At 53.3% G+C, this 17,567-nt stretch overlaps 1 protein-coding gene across 5 annotated transcripts in view; it reads left to right on the forward strand.

Moving 5' to 3' along the window:
* Window positions 1–299: 299 nt before the first annotated feature.
* The window catches only part of WSCD1 (WSC domain containing 1), a 108,917-nt gene continuing 91,649 nt past the window's right edge, over window positions 300–17,567 (forward strand). For 4 of the 5 annotated variants that reach the window (XM_077311078.1, XM_077311080.1, XM_077311081.1 and 1 more), the window contains exon 1: window positions 647–805. The gene's annotated coding sequence lies outside the window, so the exon portion shown is untranslated. Of the gene's footprint in view, window positions 432–646; window positions 806–17,567 lie in introns of those variants that run through there. The other variant, XM_077311079.1, reaches the window with a different exon arrangement.

Raw genomic sequence — 17,567 nt, forward strand, 5'->3', positions numbered from 1 at the left:
TTTTGCACAAATGCGTCCAGTTGCACGCCCAAGAGTGCTCATGCTCAAACTACCAAATGAACCTGACCTTGGCAGGCTGCCTTTGAGGAGTCGGCACAGATTTCTAATTTCTACTTTCGGGTAAAGCTGTTGCTGCTCTGAGAGCTTTGCAGAAACCCCCAAGAGCTGCTGGACACTTTCTGGACGACTGGAGAAACTGGTCTCCAAAGGAGGAAATCAGAACAGCTGCCCAAATCTCCCCCTCCCCCGATCCACCATCAGACCAATCAAAGCCATCCAGGTGGATGCCGTCCCCCACCAAGCTCACTCCCTGTTCCTGAGCCTGACAAGGAAGAAGCAGACACATCAGCCGCTGACGGCTTCCTTGGAGGCTGAAATCAATGCCAGTGACATTTTGCATCCGGTGCTGATGCGCTGGTGAGCCGTGGCCGGTGAGTCATTTAGGACCCTGGAGAGCTCTGGGGTTTTTTGCAGTGCCAAAGGCTGGCCCGCAATGGGCATGTGCAGAACGAGTCTGCTCTCTTACGGCTTGGTTAGTTACTGATATAAACAGCTGGAGGTATTCAAGTGCAGCGCTTGGAGACAAGCAGAACAGCCAGGGGGAGGGAGGGAGGGAGGGGGGAGGGAGGGAGGGAGGATGCGGGAAGATTACGGCTTCTGTTGACTGAAATCTGGGTGGCAGAAGGAGGATTAGCTGCGAAGGGCACCAAGAGACGGATTTATCTGCTCCCCAAGATGTGATACCACCTTGGCTCACCCAGGACTTTTCTCTGGAGCTGTTTCTGCAGCTTTTGACAAACCAGAGGTGAGTATTTCTTTGGTTCTTCTCAACAAATGGTGGAGTGTCTGCCAGCCATCCGTCATCACCTGAACAGGAACCAGATAACTTTCTCCCCCTTTCCCCTCCCTCCGCTGCAGCAGCCAAGCTATTTGCAACAGCAGGTATCGATTTTATTCAAATGACATCTGAAATGGGGGGGGGGGGGTGTCAGCCGTATTGTGAAACGAGAGATCGAGAGGTGCTTCCTAGAACAGCTTGGATTTGCCTAATTTTGAAAGATGGGAGGGGGAGAGCCTAGATTTTTGTGCGAGGGCCATTGTTACTGGTGTGCGCTCCAGAAAGCCCGGTGCTCTTTGCCCCTCCTTCCTGACATGCACAATCATCTCCTGCGACTTTATGAATAGCATCTGTTTCGTCTTTCACATGGTGGACCTTGCAGTTTTCCCAAGCCCCAGACAGCTTCTGGAAAAATGCCGAGGAATGATGCTCTTTATACTGTTCAATCAGGCAGGTCCCGAGACACGCCTGCGAGGCAGAGCCCCTTCCTGGGGCAGTCTGTTGGGGGAAACTTCCTGATGCCTGTAGCCTCACAGCCACATTGGTTTGCAAAAATGATGAGAGATGAAACCTTTGGGCTCCCAAGGACCCAGCATGCAGAGTGAGAAACAGGTTTGCTTTGGGAGGTTTTATTTCCCAGGCTACAAGCAGGCAGAATCTCCTTCTTCCTCCTGTTTTTAATTAAAAAATAGAAAACAAAATCTGCAGAAACCAGAATATATTTGCCAAAATACATCTCTACGCATACATGTATTTCTCCACATCCCATGGTAGTGTGTCTCTTTACCCCATAAGCTGGTAATTTGTCTCTGACCTACAGAAATAGACCAAGAGAAGATTATAATTCCACCCTGATGCATTTCTTTGCTTCAGCCATTCCTGTTTCCTCAAGCAAACAGCCTCAGATTTATTGTATTTCAGTGAAGACGGGTTGGCAAACCAACTTTTCAGGAAAGGAGTCCGTCAAACCTCTGATGTAGCTGCTGCTGCTGCTGGACAGTCCTGGTTCATCTTGACCCTGCAGCCAAAGTCCTCTCCCGTCCAATTTTCCCAGATGGAACCAGTGACTCTGGAGAGGGATGAGTGTCCAGACCGGTGGCCTGAGCATGGCAGAGGGAGAGGTGGCCAGCAGCATTCAGTCCTCAGCAAGGGGTGCTCTGCTAACCTGTTTTCTTCTCTCCTGATGGAAGGCCACAGCCTTCAGGGTCCCCCTCAGCTCCCCGGAATGTTTATTTCCCCCATTGGTCTATCACCCTTCTTACATTCAATTGAAGGCACTTTAAAATCCAGACTATCTGCCTATGCCCTACTATGCAAAGGGGAAAGGGAGCTGGGGGGGGGGGGAAACAAGCTCCTGGACCACCATAGCATATGCCTGGGAAGCCTCAGAGGCCTCCTGCCCCTGGGTCCCTCTCTGAACCACGAGTGTTGCCTCTGTCTCCTTTGCTTTGCTGCCCCTGCCCAGGATCTCTGAGGCTTCATTTTCTCCAGCCACTCCCATGGAAAGTGGATTCCACACCACCTCTCAGAAGTAGAGATTTTATACATTTAAAGGTTGCAACAGGAGGGGGGGACTGGGAATACTTGCCCTGAACGTGAGACGAAACGGACCAGGATGAAAATAGGTTATGGTAAAGGTATCCCCTGTGCAAGCACCGAGTCATGTCTGACCCTTGGGGTGACGCCCTCCAGCGTTTTCATGGCAGACTCAATACGGGGTGGTTTGCCAGTGCTTTCCCCAGTCAGTACCGTTTACCCCCCAGCAAGCTGGGTACTCATTTTACTGACCTCGGAAGGATGGAAGGCTGAGTCAACCTTGAGCCAGCTGCTGGGATTGAACTCCCAGCCTCATGGTCAGAGCTTCAGGCTGCATGTCTGCTGCCTTACCACTCTGTGCCACAAGAGGCCCTTAGGATGAAAATAGTCACCCTCTAGTTAGGATGACTAAAATCATGTTTCCCTGGTGGGGGAGGGAGGTATGGGACAAATGAAGCAGGTTTAGAGAGGGGCTGTTTTCCTTAGGAATTAGGAGAATATGCAAAAGAATGACCACACCAAGCGTGGTGCAGAGACAGCAGGGGGGAACTTCTTCTCCCTCTCCCAAAACTCAGGAGTAGCCATCATCAGCAGAAAATGAAGGAGGCAAACACAAACCCAATATAATGAGCCAGTGGCCTTCAGTGCCACAAGAGGGCCATGTCTGTCCCTCCTTCCCATCTCTTCCCAAGGCGTGCAGGGCGGGAGGCGTGTCTTTCTCCTCCCTTTTCTCCTCATTACAGCTCTGGGCGGTAGGTGAGGCTGAGAGCAAAGCTTCCTGGCAGGCAGGAATTTGCACCCAGGGCCTCCAGCAACACTGCAGCAATCTCATCCCTGCACCACTCTGGGCATATGAGGTCAGAAGGAGCACTCGTCTAGATGGCTGTGAAGTGGGAGCCCACACGTTTACAGGGAGGAGGCCCATCCCTGGCTGCCCCCGGGCTCCTCGGAATGCCATAAAGGGTGAGGCGACAGAGCGGTCGGGTATCGCCTTCCTGCCCTGCTTCTGGGTGGCCACTGTAAGAAACAGAATGGACCAGCAGATGTCTGTTGTTGGATTTGTCATTCGTTTTTCTGATACTGATGCAGCCTCTCAGTGGGACTAAGAATTCTTAAATATGGGGAAGGGGAAAAGAGAGCCAGAGATGCTGCAGTAACAGCAGCAGGTTTTCTGCACAACAGTTTTAATGAGGGAGGCCTCGATCTAGAGAGGTCCATAACAAGTTGCTCCAGTGCAGATTTCTACTAGCCATGATGACCAAAGGGAACCTCCACAGCGAGAGACGGCCAGTCCCTGACAACCAGCTTGAATTGGTAGCATCAAGGGAAGGTCTTGGCCTCTATGCCCTGTAGACTCTCCTAAGAAGCTGGTTGGCCACCATGCAGGATGGGATACTGGAATGGATGGACCACTGCTCAGATGTGACCAGGTGCTGTCTATGTTCTAACGAGGGGTCACAAACCTGGGAGCCTATCCTGGGTGGAGATGCAACTAGTAAATGCACCAGTGGCTTTGGGGGCCTGCTCCATAGATCAAGTACAATGGCTTCTTCTAGCCAATGCAGTCTTTGCTCCTCCTCTTCCTCCTTCCCATTCCATCCTCAAGGACAGGGTGGCCACACTATGGCTCTATGGACATCTGGAGTGTCACAGTTTGGCCACCCCTGCTCTAGCATAAATGAAGGCCGCCAGTGAGGGGGAGCTCACCTCCCCTTTAGGCAGTTGATTCTTGCCTATAGCTGCTCACTTTGCCTCCTAAGTGTAGAATCATAGAGTTGGAAGGGGCCAAACAGGCCATCTCAATGCAGGATCAGCCACTGATTGAAGACTTTCAGGGAGGGGGTGCTCACCCCCTCCTTAGGCAGTCAATTCCACTGCTGATCTACTGTGACTGTGAAAAAGTTTTTTCTGAAATCTAGCTGGCAGTGTTCTACATGTAGTTTAGTCCTCTCCACTTCTGCCAGCAGGAACTGCTCCCTGCCCTCCGCCTAGAGACAACCTTTCAAATACTTAAAGAGAGCAGGTTGTATCCCTTCTCAACCTCCTCTTCTCCTGTCCTCATAGGGCTTGGCCCACAGGCCCTGGTTGACCCAAGTTAGAGATATATGCCAACACTGAAACCCACCCAGCCATCTCTGCTCAGCTTGCTTTTTGCATTATTTCAACTGAGAATAGAGTGCAGAAAGGAGTATTTGAAGCACTTGGAAAGAAAGGGCATGAAGGAGACATCTGAAGCACAATCTCCTTCTTATGGTCCTTTGGACTCCCTTGCTCCTTGCTTTCTCCTAGAGAAGTGGGAGTGGTCCAAAGAGCCAACTACCAGGGAACAAGACTTTTCCAGGCTCAGGAAAGATCACTTTGCAGGTGGGACAAGGGCAGAGGGAAAGAGGAACAAACAGGAGACACCTTTGCAGCTCTCCATTTCTCTCTGCTGATTTTGTCCATCCTCTGAAGACCGCAATGAAGCACCCTCCCCCTGTCCTGTCCTAAGAAAGCAGCTGGAGACCCAGGAAACTTCCTGCTGAACCTTGAGCTGGGCCATCACCATGCTGGGGCTCTTATTTCTGCCATCAGCTAAATTTGGGACATTAGAGAAGAGAAGAGGATAGGGAGACATTGAGGGGTGGGGTGGGGGGTTGGCCGGCTATGGTGGGCTTCCTCCTAATGAAAGCCTCATTTGTCTCAGGGTTGGACCCTGATTTCCCCTCATTTCCCACCAGCCGTTTCTGATTGTGGAAACCCCCATAAAGGGGTTTGCAGTGAGAAGAGGGAAGAGGACAAATTGGCTGCCTTCTTTCTGAGATCACAGGAAAGGCCAATTCACCCCCTTTCCCACTGCGGTTATTAGTCCACAAGGGCCCCTCAATCCCACCACTTTTTGGAGATAAAGATGGAGTGGAGTGGGGCCAGGCAGCGAAGATCTGAGACCCTCAATGCCTTCTGGGATCAGTGGATCTTGGAGGGCCTGAAGTCACTCAGAGAACATCGTCATGACAAACTTGATCTCCATCACCAGTTTTGGTTCAATGGCCTGATTCGTTTCTGTTTCTGCCACAAGCTATTGAATCCAGCTCCATATTCCAGTGCTTCTAATGTGCACTTAATTCTCTTGATTTGTGCATGGAGCTCTGCATACTTCAGTGTTCTGCATCAGAATACAGACCTCCAAGAAAGAGAGTGTAATCCTTTGTGCTCAAGGGCACAGCCTCATTTTATTTGGGAGTACAGACCACCCTGGCTGTCCTCTGAACTGCTCTCAGTAATAGCCAAAGGAAGACCTGAGATGCATAGAGGTATTCTTGAATAGGAGTGGATTGAATTGGGAACATCTGGAGCACTTCAAGGAGGAGGATGCATTTACATGGAGATCCCTCTTTCCTCCACAGTTAGGACTCAAAACAGCTTAGAGCATTGTTTCCCCCTCCTCCATTTTTTCACTACAACAACCCTGAGGGGATGACCAGGCTGAAGGTCTGTGATGGGCCCATGGTTACCCAGTGAGTTTCCATGGTAGAAACGGGGGACTCCCAGATGTCCAACACTGTATCTACTAAGCCATGGTCTCAGGTGACCATTGATCTTTTCCTGTTTAATTTAAATCCATCTCAATAGGTTTTGGGGTACTTTAAGGTCCATTCCGCACAGTGTTAATGTTGCTGAAGTATAATGCTATTTTTTGTTGCCATTGTATAATGCTATTTTTTAAACATTATGCACAACGTCGTACAAAATCTGCAACACTCCTGCAGCAATCGCTTGATTGTGGTGCTTTTTGGGGACTCCACAGGTCCATTCCGCACAACCACCAATGTAGCTAATTCTGAGCGCTATCGAAAAGCGCTGCAATGAACCAATTTTTGCAGGAGTGTTGTAGATTGTGTACGACGTCATGTGTAATGTTAAAAAAATAGCGTTACACAATGGTAAGACTTCAGCAACATTAAAGCTGTGCGGAATGGACCACAAAAGTGGATTCCCCCTAAAAAAAACGCTTGACTCTTGAGAACAACCTGCAACACATCCGAAAAAGACATGTGCGTTCTCAATATAGTGTCGTGGACCCGCTTGCTAACTGAAAAAACAGGGTGCCCCTTTGAAGAAAACGTCACGCCAGGCCTGGTGAACGATACAACAGGAACAAGCTTTATTTCAGCAACGTGGAGTCCGCTGGTATGGAGTAAGAGCTTCCACCGAACTCCAGGTGGAAGCTCCCTTTTATACAAAACCCACCTCCTTAGGCTGTATTGCCCCACCCAGTACTTGCGGAGGGAACATGCTGATACAATCATGACTCATGCACATATGCGAGGTTTTCCGGGGTTCCTGATGGCCCATTTTCCTGGAACAAAGGGCCATCTCCGGGCCCTTGTCAAAAGGTGGAGGGGGACATTGAGGTTCTTTAGCGGCCATTGCCACCTCAACGATCGGGTGGGGCGCCCAGCTGCCGGCTTGCCTATGATCACCATGCCCTACCTCCGTGATCGCGGGCGCCTCTGATGGCGGGGTTCGGTCCGGTTCCCAAGCCACCAAGGACCGAACCACGACATTCTGCCCCCCCAAAGGTCCATTCTCCAACCCCCCGGGACGGCCAGGATACCGCTTGTGGAAACGTTCAGTGAGTCGGGGCGCAAGGACGTCCGCTGCCCAGACCCATTCCCGGTCCCCCAAAGCGAAGTCCTTCCATTCCACGAGGTACTGCAACTTCCCCCTGTGGAGTCTAGAGTCCAGGATATCCGCCACCTCGTGGTGCTCCCCCCCCGGCAGGACCTCGGGCGCTGGCGGGGAAAACACGGGGTGCCAAACGTCACCGTCCGGAGTTTTTTTTAGAAGGCTCACGTGAAAGACGGGATGGATGTGCCGGAGGTTCTTGGGGAGCTTGAGCTTGACCGAAACTTCGTTGATCGGGGCCAAGACCTCGAAAGGCCCCAAAAACCGAGGGCCTAGCTTCTTGCTGGGCAAATTCAACCGTAGGTTCCGGGTGGAAAGGTAAACTCGATCCCCCGGTCGGATCTCTTCAGCTGGTCGTCTCTTCCGGTCGGCGTCCTCTTTCTGCGCTGCCTTGACTTTGTGGAGCTGCTCCTGCAGTGACTTCCAGCAGCTCCCGGCACGCTTCCCCCACTCGCGAAGGTCGGCCGATTCCCGGGCGGGGACCTCTCCAAGCTCCGGGAAGTGTCTCAGGTCTGTCCCGTAGACGACGGCAAAAGGCGACATCTCCGTGCTGCTGTGGTCTGCGTTGTTGTACGCGAACTCGGCCAGGGGGAGCAGGGGCACCCAGGTGTCTTGATGATAGGAACCGAAACACCGCAAGTACTGCTCCAGTACTTGATTAACCCGCTCGGTCTGCCCGTCCGTCTGGGGGTGGTAAGCGGAGCTCAGCCCTTGCTCGATGTCTAACAGGCGCAGGAAAGCTTGCCAAAACCGGGACACGAATTGTGAGCCCCGATCGGAAATCACCTTGTCCGGCAGCCCGTGCAGTCGGAACACGTGATCCAGGAACATCCGAGCCAATTGTGAAGCACTGGGGACACTGGCGCAAGGAATGAAATGGGCCTGTTTGGAAAATAGATCTACCACCACCCAGATCACCGTTTTCCCCTTGCTGGGAGGCAAGTCTGTTATAAAGTCCATGGAGATCACTGACCACGGCCGGGTCGGGACCTCGAGCGGGTGCAGCAGACCTTTCGGCTTGCCAACCCCCGGCTTGCAGGTCAGGCAGACAGGACAACCACTGACGTAAGCTTTTGTGTCCCGCCGCAGACTGGGCCACCAAAACCGCCGCCGGGCCAACTTCCAGGATTTTACGAAACCGAAGTGCCCGGCGGTCTTAGCATCGTGGCAGAGGCTGAGGGCTTCCCGTCGTAGCCCTTCCGGGACGTAGACAGCCTCCCCCCTCCGCCAGAGACCGGAGTCCAAAATCAAAGAGTCCCGGAGCTCAGCCAGCTCCTCGTCTGTCCCGTAGGCTGCCACTAGGCGGTCTCGGAGCGGGGCGGTCGCCGGGTCGGGCTCCCATTCCTCCCTGGCCCGACGCCTAGTGACGACCCCCCGTCCCAGCTGCTCCTCACCAAACACGGACCTGGTGCAGGGAGCGTACCCCTCCCCATAATGCGGCAGACGGGAGAGGGCGTCCGCGAGGAAATTCTCTTTGCCGGGGATGTGACCAAGCTTGAAATTGTACCGCGAAAAGAACTCCGCCCACCTCATCTGCTTGGCGTTCAGGGATCGCGGTTGCCGGAGCGCCTCCAGATTCTTGTGATCTGTCCAGACCTCGAACGGCTCCTCTGTTTCCTCCAGCCAATGCCGCCATTCGGTGAGGGCGAACTTAATCGCAAACGCCTCCTTCTCCCAGGTAGACCAGTTCCGCTCCGTTTCGGCGAATTTTCGTGAGAGGTAGGCCGCCGGCCTCAGCTGTCCCGCCTTGTCTCGCTGCAGGAGAACCGCCCCGGCTGCTGCGTCGCTGGCGTCGACTTGTACCACCATCGGCTGGGTTGGGTCGACGTGCAGTAGCGTGGGCTCAGACGCGAAAGCTTGCTTGAGGGCCAGGAACGCTGCCTCCGATTTCTCATTCCAGCCGAGCGCTGCGCTGGGCCGCGTGGCGCGAGGACCTCTCCCCTTGGTACCTAGCAAGTCCGTGAGGGGAGCCACTACGGAGGAGTATCTGGGGATGAAGCCTCTAAAAAAGTTAGCAAACCCCAGGAAGCTTTGTAGCTGTTTCCGGGTGCGGGGCCTTTCCCAGGCCAGCACCGCCTGCACCTTCTCGGGGTCCATAGCTATGCCCTGGGCTGAGATGCGGTAGCCCAAATAGTCCAGGGAGGGACGGTGGAATTCGCACTTAGCCAGCTTCACGTATAGGTGGTTTGCCAGCAGGCGCTTTAACACCTCCCTCACCAGGGTCACGTGCTCTTGGGGATCTTGGCTGTAGATCAGGACGTCATCCAAATAAACAACCACCCCCTGAAACAGAAGGTCCTGCAACACCTCATTAATTAGACTCATGAAAACCCCAGGTGCCCCGCTTAAACCGAACGGCATCACTTTAAATTCGAATTGTCCCAATTGACAGTTAAACGCTGTTTTCCACTCATCCCCCTCCCGGATGCGTACCCGGTAGTACGCCTCCCTTAGGTCCAGCTTAGTGAACAGAGTCCCTTTGCCCAGCCGGGCCAGCAAATCCGGGATCAGCGGGAGGGGGTAAGCGTTCCCCGCTGCGATGGCGTTGAGGCCCCGGTAGTCCTGGCACAGCCGTCGGGACCCATCCTTTTTCCGGACGAACAAGACTGGAGCTCCCATGGGACTGGAAGCGGGCCGGATGAAACCTCGGGCCAGATTTTTACCCAAAAACTCCCGGAGGTCCTTGAGCTCACCCTCACTCATCTTGTAGATGCGCCCTTTGGGTAGTACCGCCCCCTCTGGGATGTTGATAGCGCAGTCCGTGCGGCGGTGTGGGGGTAGCTCGTCCGCTTCCCGCTCGCTGAAAACGGCTGCGAGGCCTCGGTACTCTGGCGGGACCTCGGGCTCTGGTATCTCCTGCTGCGCCGCCGCCGCTCCCCTGGGACGCGCCGCCGTCCTCTTGTGGCTGGAATTCTCGTGGGGGACCCGATGCCGTGCACCCACCGTCAAGTCGAACTTCAGGGTCCCCGCCCGCCAGTCCACCACGGGGTTGTGTTCCTTCAGCCAATCCAGGCCCAACACCGCCCGATATCCCGCTACGGGGACCTGGATCAGCCACCGCAGCTCTTGGTGGTCCCCTATGTGGATGGCGATAGGACCCACCTCCTCCCCGAAAGGTCCCCCCTGAATCGGGCTGCCGTCCATCTGGACGAAAACCAGGGGAACCTTCCGAATGCGCTTCGGTAGCCCCAAAGCCCGGGCTATCTGGGGGTGGACCATGCTGTGGTCGCATCCAGAGTCCAAAAGAGCCTCCCCCACCCAACTTAGTCCGTTCTCCGGGTTCCGGAGCTCTAAAATTACCACGTTCGGAGGTCGCGCCTCATGCTGTAGGGGTTTTCCCTCGCACCGCGGGACCTGCTGCCCGGCGCCGTCTACAGCAGGTCCTGGCCGTTTCCCGTCGCCTGGGCGCTTCCCGGTTCGTTGCGGAGGTCCTCCGCCCGGCGTGCCTGCTGGGGGCGTGTCGCACCTCCCCCCTGGGAGAGCCCGCGGTCCTCCCCCCCTTGCCGTTGGCACGCTGCTGCGAAATGTCCTGACCCCCCGCATTTCAGGCACAGACCTTCCCGGCGTCTCCTTTCCCGCTCGGGGTTCGGGGGTCGTTTGGGGCGAGAGTTGTCGGGGCCCGGTCTCGGCGCCTCGGCTGACCCGCCTTTGGCCTCCCGGGGGGGTGCGGCGGCCCAACCCAGGCTGGCTTCCAGCTTGGCGACCACAAAACACCACCCCTCCAGTGTAGACAGATCTTCTTCCGTCCCCTTGATCACGGCCCATTCCCTGAGCTTCGGGTTAAGGCCCTCCCGGAAGTACTCGATTTGGGTCTCCTCGTTCCAGGAGAACACCTTGCCTGCTTCCCTCCGGAAAATGTCTATATAGTCCATAACCCCCCTAGTACCCTGTCGAAGTCCCTTGATCCGACTCTTTGCCTTGTCCTCAGCCTGGGGGTCCTGGAATCGTCGGCGGAGCGCGACCACGAAGTCCTGCAGGTCCCGAGTTGCCGGGTCGCCGCGCTCGGCCAACCCTAGGTACCACTGACCCGCCTTGCCCTGGAGACACGAGGCCACCCCCCAGACCAAGTCCTCGGAGTCCTCATACCGGTCTCCATACCTCCGGGCATGCGTCAGCGCGTGGAGGAGGAACTGCGGGAGGTCGTCCGGCGTCCCGTCGAAACGCGCCTTAAGCTCTGGGGGGGAACGTTTTGGAGAGTAGTCCGACCCCCTCCGGATCCGGGATTCTCGGCGTCCGCCGTCTCGTCCTGCTCCGCTCCACCGGCTACCAACTTGCCCAACGACGCCGTGCCGCTCCCTGCCTTGCACGTCGCTCCTGCGTTGGTCCGGCTCTCGCCGCCCCGTCGGCTCACCCGCTCCCCCGAGATCCTCTGCTGTCTCGCCTCTCCGCTGGCCGTCTCGCCTACTCGGGACTGAAAACTGCTCCGGGTCGGGGTCCGGGGCCCGCTCACCAGTGCCGGGCTCGTCCTCGTCGCTGGAGACGTCCTCACTCGACGCGATCCCCTCCGCCGTTGTATTACCAGTCCCTCCGGGCCCGGCCCGAGCTTGCTCACGGGCTTCAGCTGCCTGCAAGCGCCTGGCCAAGTCCGCCATGGCCCGCCGCAGGTCCTCTAGGGATTCCTCAGGTCCTACCGGGCGAAGCGCCTGCCTCAGCTGGGTGTCCCAGGTTGGGGCCAACCCCCCAGACCTCGGCGCGCTCCCCGCCGTGCTTGGGAACCCCATGGCCCGGCGCCTTCCCTTGGCCGCCGCTGCCGAGGGTCTCGGGGTCCCGGACAGCTGCTCCTGGCCCCCCGATTTTCGGAGGAAATCTCCCGGGGACATTAAACTCATGTTCCCGGGGTTCGTGGGGGTCGAGACCGCCCCGTTGCTTGAAAACGCCATCTCTGGATCCGTCCCGATAAGCGCTCGGATGCGATGCCGACCCTGGAGTTCGGTGGGAAGCTCTTACGATGTCGTGGACCCGCTTGCTAACTGAAAAAACAGGGTGCCCCTTTGAAGAAAACGTCACGCCAGGCCTGGTGAACGATACAACAGGAACAAGCTTTATTTCAGCAACGTGGAGTCCGCTGGTATGGAGTAAGAGCTTCCACCGAACTCCAGGTGGAAGCTCCCTTTTATACAAAACCCACCTCCTTAGGCTGTATTGCCCCACCCAGTACTTGCGGAGGGAACATGCTGATACAATCATGACTCATGCACATATGCGAGGTTTTCCGGGGTTCCTGATGGCCCATTTTCCTGGAACAAAGGGCCATCTCCGGGCCCTTGTCAAAAGGTGGAGGGGGACATTGAGGTTCTTTAGCGGCCATTGCCACCTCAACGATCGGGTGGGGCGCCCAGCTGCCGGCTTGCCTATGATCACCATGCCCTACCTCCGTGATCGCGGGCGCCTCTGATGGCGGGGTTCGGTCCGGTTCCCAAGCCACCAAGGACCGAACCACGACATATAGTGGTAGCAAGAATGTCCCTTCCCTAACCTCTCACACCCGATCTTCCAGCATCACAATCGCCATTCCCCCCCCCTTAAACCAGCAAAAACAATGAATAAGAGATGCTTCTTTGGCTGAAATCCTTCCACAAGCAATTGTCTGTGAAGTTTCTGAGCACAATACAGCCCCCTGTTCAACACTGCCTGTAAGTCTGGCCAGAAATTGCACCGGGGGGGGGGGGGGTTTAACTTTGAGAGTGTGTAAACGATTAAGCACCAGCTCCTATGGCAGCAAAAAAGGTCTTTCTAATACATCGAATGAACAAATATGCGTTGCTACAGGTGTTTCCGGGTTTTTAAAAATCAGTTTTTAAAGGGAAGCACAAACACAACAGTTCATTGGCTGCTCTGTTTGATTGACAGCCAGGGGCGGAAAAATATTGCCTCCTTTGTTGCGATTCTGGCAAGACCGGAAACTTGTGCGTTATAAGAACAGCGCTAGTGGGAGAGCCTTTTTCCGAGAAAAATGGCTGTGTGCGTTACCGAGACCTGCCGCTATTAATTGCAGTGCATTTCGATAGGCTCAGAATTAGCTACATTGGAGGTTGTGTGGAATGGACCTAAGTTCCACAGCTGTATTCAGTCATGTCTGACTTTTGATGATCCTATGGCTCAATTGTCCCCATATTTTGTACCATTTTGCACCACTTCTTTTAATTGAATGTTCTGGCCAGTGTCCATTTTGATTATAGCTAACCATTGTGTTCTCTGTTGGCCTGGTTTCTTTTTACCACTGACCAATCCTAGCATAATTGCTCTTTCCATTGAGTTGAATCTGGCCAGAATAAGTGAGCCGGAGCTTTGTGATTTTGCCTTCCAGTGATATATCAGGCCTTATGCGCACTAGTATTTCCTTATTTGTGTCTTTTGCTGTCCATGAAATCTGCAGAAGACTTCTCCAGCCCCGGAGCTCAAATTAATCAACTCTTTCTTGTCCGATTTTTTTCATCATCCAAGTTTCACAGTCATAAGTGGGGGCCATTCTGCACGACTTTAATATAACACTAGTCTTACATTTTGTTTTCGCCATTAAAACTGCGTTCCACATGACATCGTGAGCAATCTGCAACACTCCTGCAACTCTAGCGCCAAAATCGCTTTGTTGTAGTGATTTCCGGGGTATCGGGAAAAGTAGATTCACCCTCAGAAAATAGCTACACTCTTGCCGACAACCTGCAACACTTGCAAAAAAGACCTGTGCGTTCTCAATGTAGCGGCTGCAACAAAGTCCCTCCCCCTGGCTCTCTCCTCCGAACTTCTGGTGAAGCGATTGCCATTTTTTTCCCTCAGATTGGGGAAAGCAACGAACCAGCAAGGCTTCATTCACCCAGCGAGGCTTCTCTGGCTACACTCCCTCCACAGAAATGCTTTAAAGCTTTAAAGCTACCCTAAGTCCCCAAGCACAACCCAGCTCCCTGTTCGCCAGTTCCCTTTAATTTCGGCCAAAAATCACACCCGTGAGGGGGGGGATCTTTTTTCCACTCGGGGGAGCGTGGTAACGATGAATCGCCAGCTCACACGCCAGCTAGATGGGTCTCTTCGTTGCAACGAATCAACGCATATTCGTTGCAACATGTGTGTATGTTTTTAAACCTGTGTTTAAAGGGAAAGGGGCTTTTCGGGAGCATGATAACAACTGCCCATTGGCTGTTCCATCTGATTGACGGCCAGGGGCGGGACCAAGCACAGAAAAAAATCGCTTCCTTTCTAGCGATTCCTGTGAGACTGGAAACCTGTGGGGAACGAATGAAACGCTACTGGACTCCACTACAAATGAAGGTATGCGGAACGCCGAGATTCCACTTTTTAAAATAGCGTTTCCGCTTTGTGAAAGCAATTGGCAACATTGGTCCTTGTGCGGAATGGCCCTAGTTATTGGAAATATGACAGATCGGGCTAACCTACACTTGGCAGCCTGGCTTCTGTCCTTGCTTTTCCTTGATTGGTTCAAGCTGATCATTGCTGAGCAACCCAGAGCAGTTCGCCATTTAAGTTCCATACTGCAGCCACCACTCTGATCCATTTGTGAACCAAGAAAAATGAATTATTGAATGCTTTCAATCTCTTCACCATCATTTGCTACTGTGACATGTCTGGTTTCTGCTATAGTTATTATTTTTGCCTTTTTAATGTTTAGGAAAAGGCCAACCTTTTTGCTTTCTTCACTGATTTTTGTAATCAGCTTTTCTAGGCCTTTTTAGTTTCTGATATCCAATCCCGATAAATAGGGAGGGTAAAGGAAAGACCTGGAAGTCTACCTTGTAAAAATCCCATGAAACAGCTCTCAAATGAAATAAAAACATTAAGAAAACACACAAAAAAGTCTGTGCTCTTTAAACAGCTGATATTTAGATGCCTGCTTTTTTTTTTAAACATTGTGATAAATCTACACCAGGGGAGTTCACCTGCTGACCTCATCCAGTGGGAACAGCCTGGGAATGGGAGAAGAAAGCACCTCTCCCTGTCCTCTCCCCACCCACTTCCAGGGCTCCCTGAAGCATGCCCAAGTGTGCATGTGTGTGTGTGTGTGTGTGCATGTGTGTGTGTGTGTGCGTGTGTGTGTGTGTGTGTGTGAAGGGGCTTGGTCTGGATGCAATAATAAAATCAGGGATAAATCCATAGTGTCTTCATCATTAGAATGGTGGATTCAGGTTGGGTTCAGATCCCTGTTCTGCCATGAAAATTATTGGATGACTTGGTGTTAAACTCTAAATGCAGTTATAAAGAGAAAAGCACAGAGAACAATTTCTGCTGTCTCTTGGAGGAAGGAACAGAGGGGGTGCTTATTGAATTTGCAGATGATACTAAATCTCCAGCTGAACGAGGAGGGATAAGATCGGGAGTGATTAGAAGGGTATCTGACAGCTTGCTGCCTTTGTTGTAAGGGAGGATTTTATAGGTTTTTATTGTATTTTAATGATTTATTTCTGTGAACAGCTGCAAGACCACTGGAGCAGTGGCAGTATACAAACTGAAAAATAAATAAATAAAATAAATAAAAAACTGGGAGGGGTAGCAAACACACCAGAAGACAGAATCAGGACACAGGATGATCTTGACAGGCTGGAAAACTGGGCTAAAATGGATAAAATGAATTTTAATAGTGAAAAATATAACGTTCTGCATTTAGGTAGGGAAAATCATGCGCATCACTATAGGATGGGTGAGACTTGTGTTGGCAGTAGTAAGTGTGAAAAGGATCTGGGGGTCTTAGTAGACCATCTATTGAACATGAGTCAACAGTGTGTTTCTGTAGCTGAATCTGCTGCAGGACCCTGTGTCACATTTGGCGTTCCTGGGCAAGGTGGTGGAAAGGGCCGTGGCAGACCAGCTCCTGGCATTCTTGGAGGAAACTTCGGCACTCGATCCATATCAGTAGGGCTTCCGTCCTGGCCACGGGGTGGAGACAGTGTTGGTCGCCCTTTTGGATGACCTCCATCACCACTAGGATAGAGGCAGGTCAGCCATGCTGGTCCTCTTGGACCTGTCGGCAGCTTTTGACATCGTGGATCACAAGTTACTGATCCACCGCCTCGCTGGCCCAGGAATACAGAGCAGAGCCTTGCGCTGGATACGCTCCTTTCTCCAGAACCGGACCCAGAGGGTTGCAGTGGGAGAGGAGTTCTCGTGATCCTATAGACTCCCTTGTGGGGTCCCTCAGGGCGCGGTCCTCTCGCCCACATTGTTCAACATCTTCATGCGCCCTCTGGCCCAGCTGGTATGGAGCTTTGGGCTGGGTTCAGTACGCTGAGGACACCCTGCTCTATCTCCTTATGGGTGGCCACCCAGACTCCCCTCCCGAACCATTCACCAAATGTTTGAAAGCGGAGACTGAATGGTTCAAGCAGAGTCATCTGAAACTCAACCCCGCCAAAACGGAGGTCCTGTGGCTGGAAGGAAAGGGGCGGGATCAGGCAGAGCATTTACCCACCCTGGCAGGAGCGCAACTCACCATTGCGCGCCAGGCCAGGAATCTGGGTGTGACCATTGATGCCTCCCTGACTATGGAGGCACAGGTCAAGACAGTAGCGAGCCAGGCATTCTTCCATCTTCGCCAGGCCCGGCTACTAGCGCCCTACCTGTTCCCTGATCACTTGGCCACAGTGATCCATGCAACAGTCACCTCCTGAATAGATTTCTGTAACTCGCTCTACACGGGCCTACCCTTGTCCTTGATCCTGAAACTACAGCTAGTGCAAAATGCAGCTGCTAGGGTCCTCACTGGCACACCTTGGAGGGCCCACATCCAGCCTGTGCTGAGGCAGCTGCATTGGATGCCAATTGCTGCCTGGATTCGGTTCAAGGTTTTGGTTTTAACCTTTAAGACCTTACGTGGATTGGGACCCACATACAGAAGGACCGCCTGTTGCCCTAGCCCCCTCACAGGGACTTACACTCTGAGGGTGAGAACTTACTGGTCATTCCCAGCTCTAAGGAAATGCGTCTAGCCTCAACCAGGGCCAGGGCCTTTTTGGTCCTGGCCCCTATCTGGTGGAATGAGCTCCCGGGTGAGCTGCAGGCCCTGTGGGATTTGTCAGCTTTCCGCAGGGCCTGTAAAACGGAGCTCTTCCGCCCGGCTTTCGGTTGAGGCTGCGGTCAGCAAATGAGAGCCATTGTCCCCCCCTGGTGGGGGTGGGAATAAGATTTTTGTTCAAGGCTATTGAACAAAAATTAGTCTCCATTGGCATCAATCTGAACTCCCTACTACCTCTGGAAGAAAAATGTATCTTCCGGATTATTAAACAGAGAATACTAGACCATGAGCAGCAGGAACTCATACCTACCCAGCCTCGAGTCTGCTCACCAGCATTCTTTGGCATCACTATGCAGAGACATATTATGCCTACATATTTGCATCTTCTTGATGTCCCACCCCTGAGAAGAGCTTTTCTCCTGGCACGAATGAATGCTTTCCCCTCAAAGGTCTTAGGGGGAAGATTCCACCGTATCCCATACCATGCGAGACTCTGTCCGTGTGGTTCTGGTTGCCCTGACTCTGTCTCACACATTTTGTTAGATTGCCCCTTATATGAGCAGT

The sequence above is a fragment of the Paroedura picta genome, chromosome 15, assembly GCF_049243985.1.
Source record: "Paroedura picta isolate Pp20150507F chromosome 15, Ppicta_v3.0, whole genome shotgun sequence".
NCBI classification, from domain to species: Eukaryota; Metazoa; Chordata; class Lepidosauria; order Squamata; family Gekkonidae; genus Paroedura; species Paroedura picta.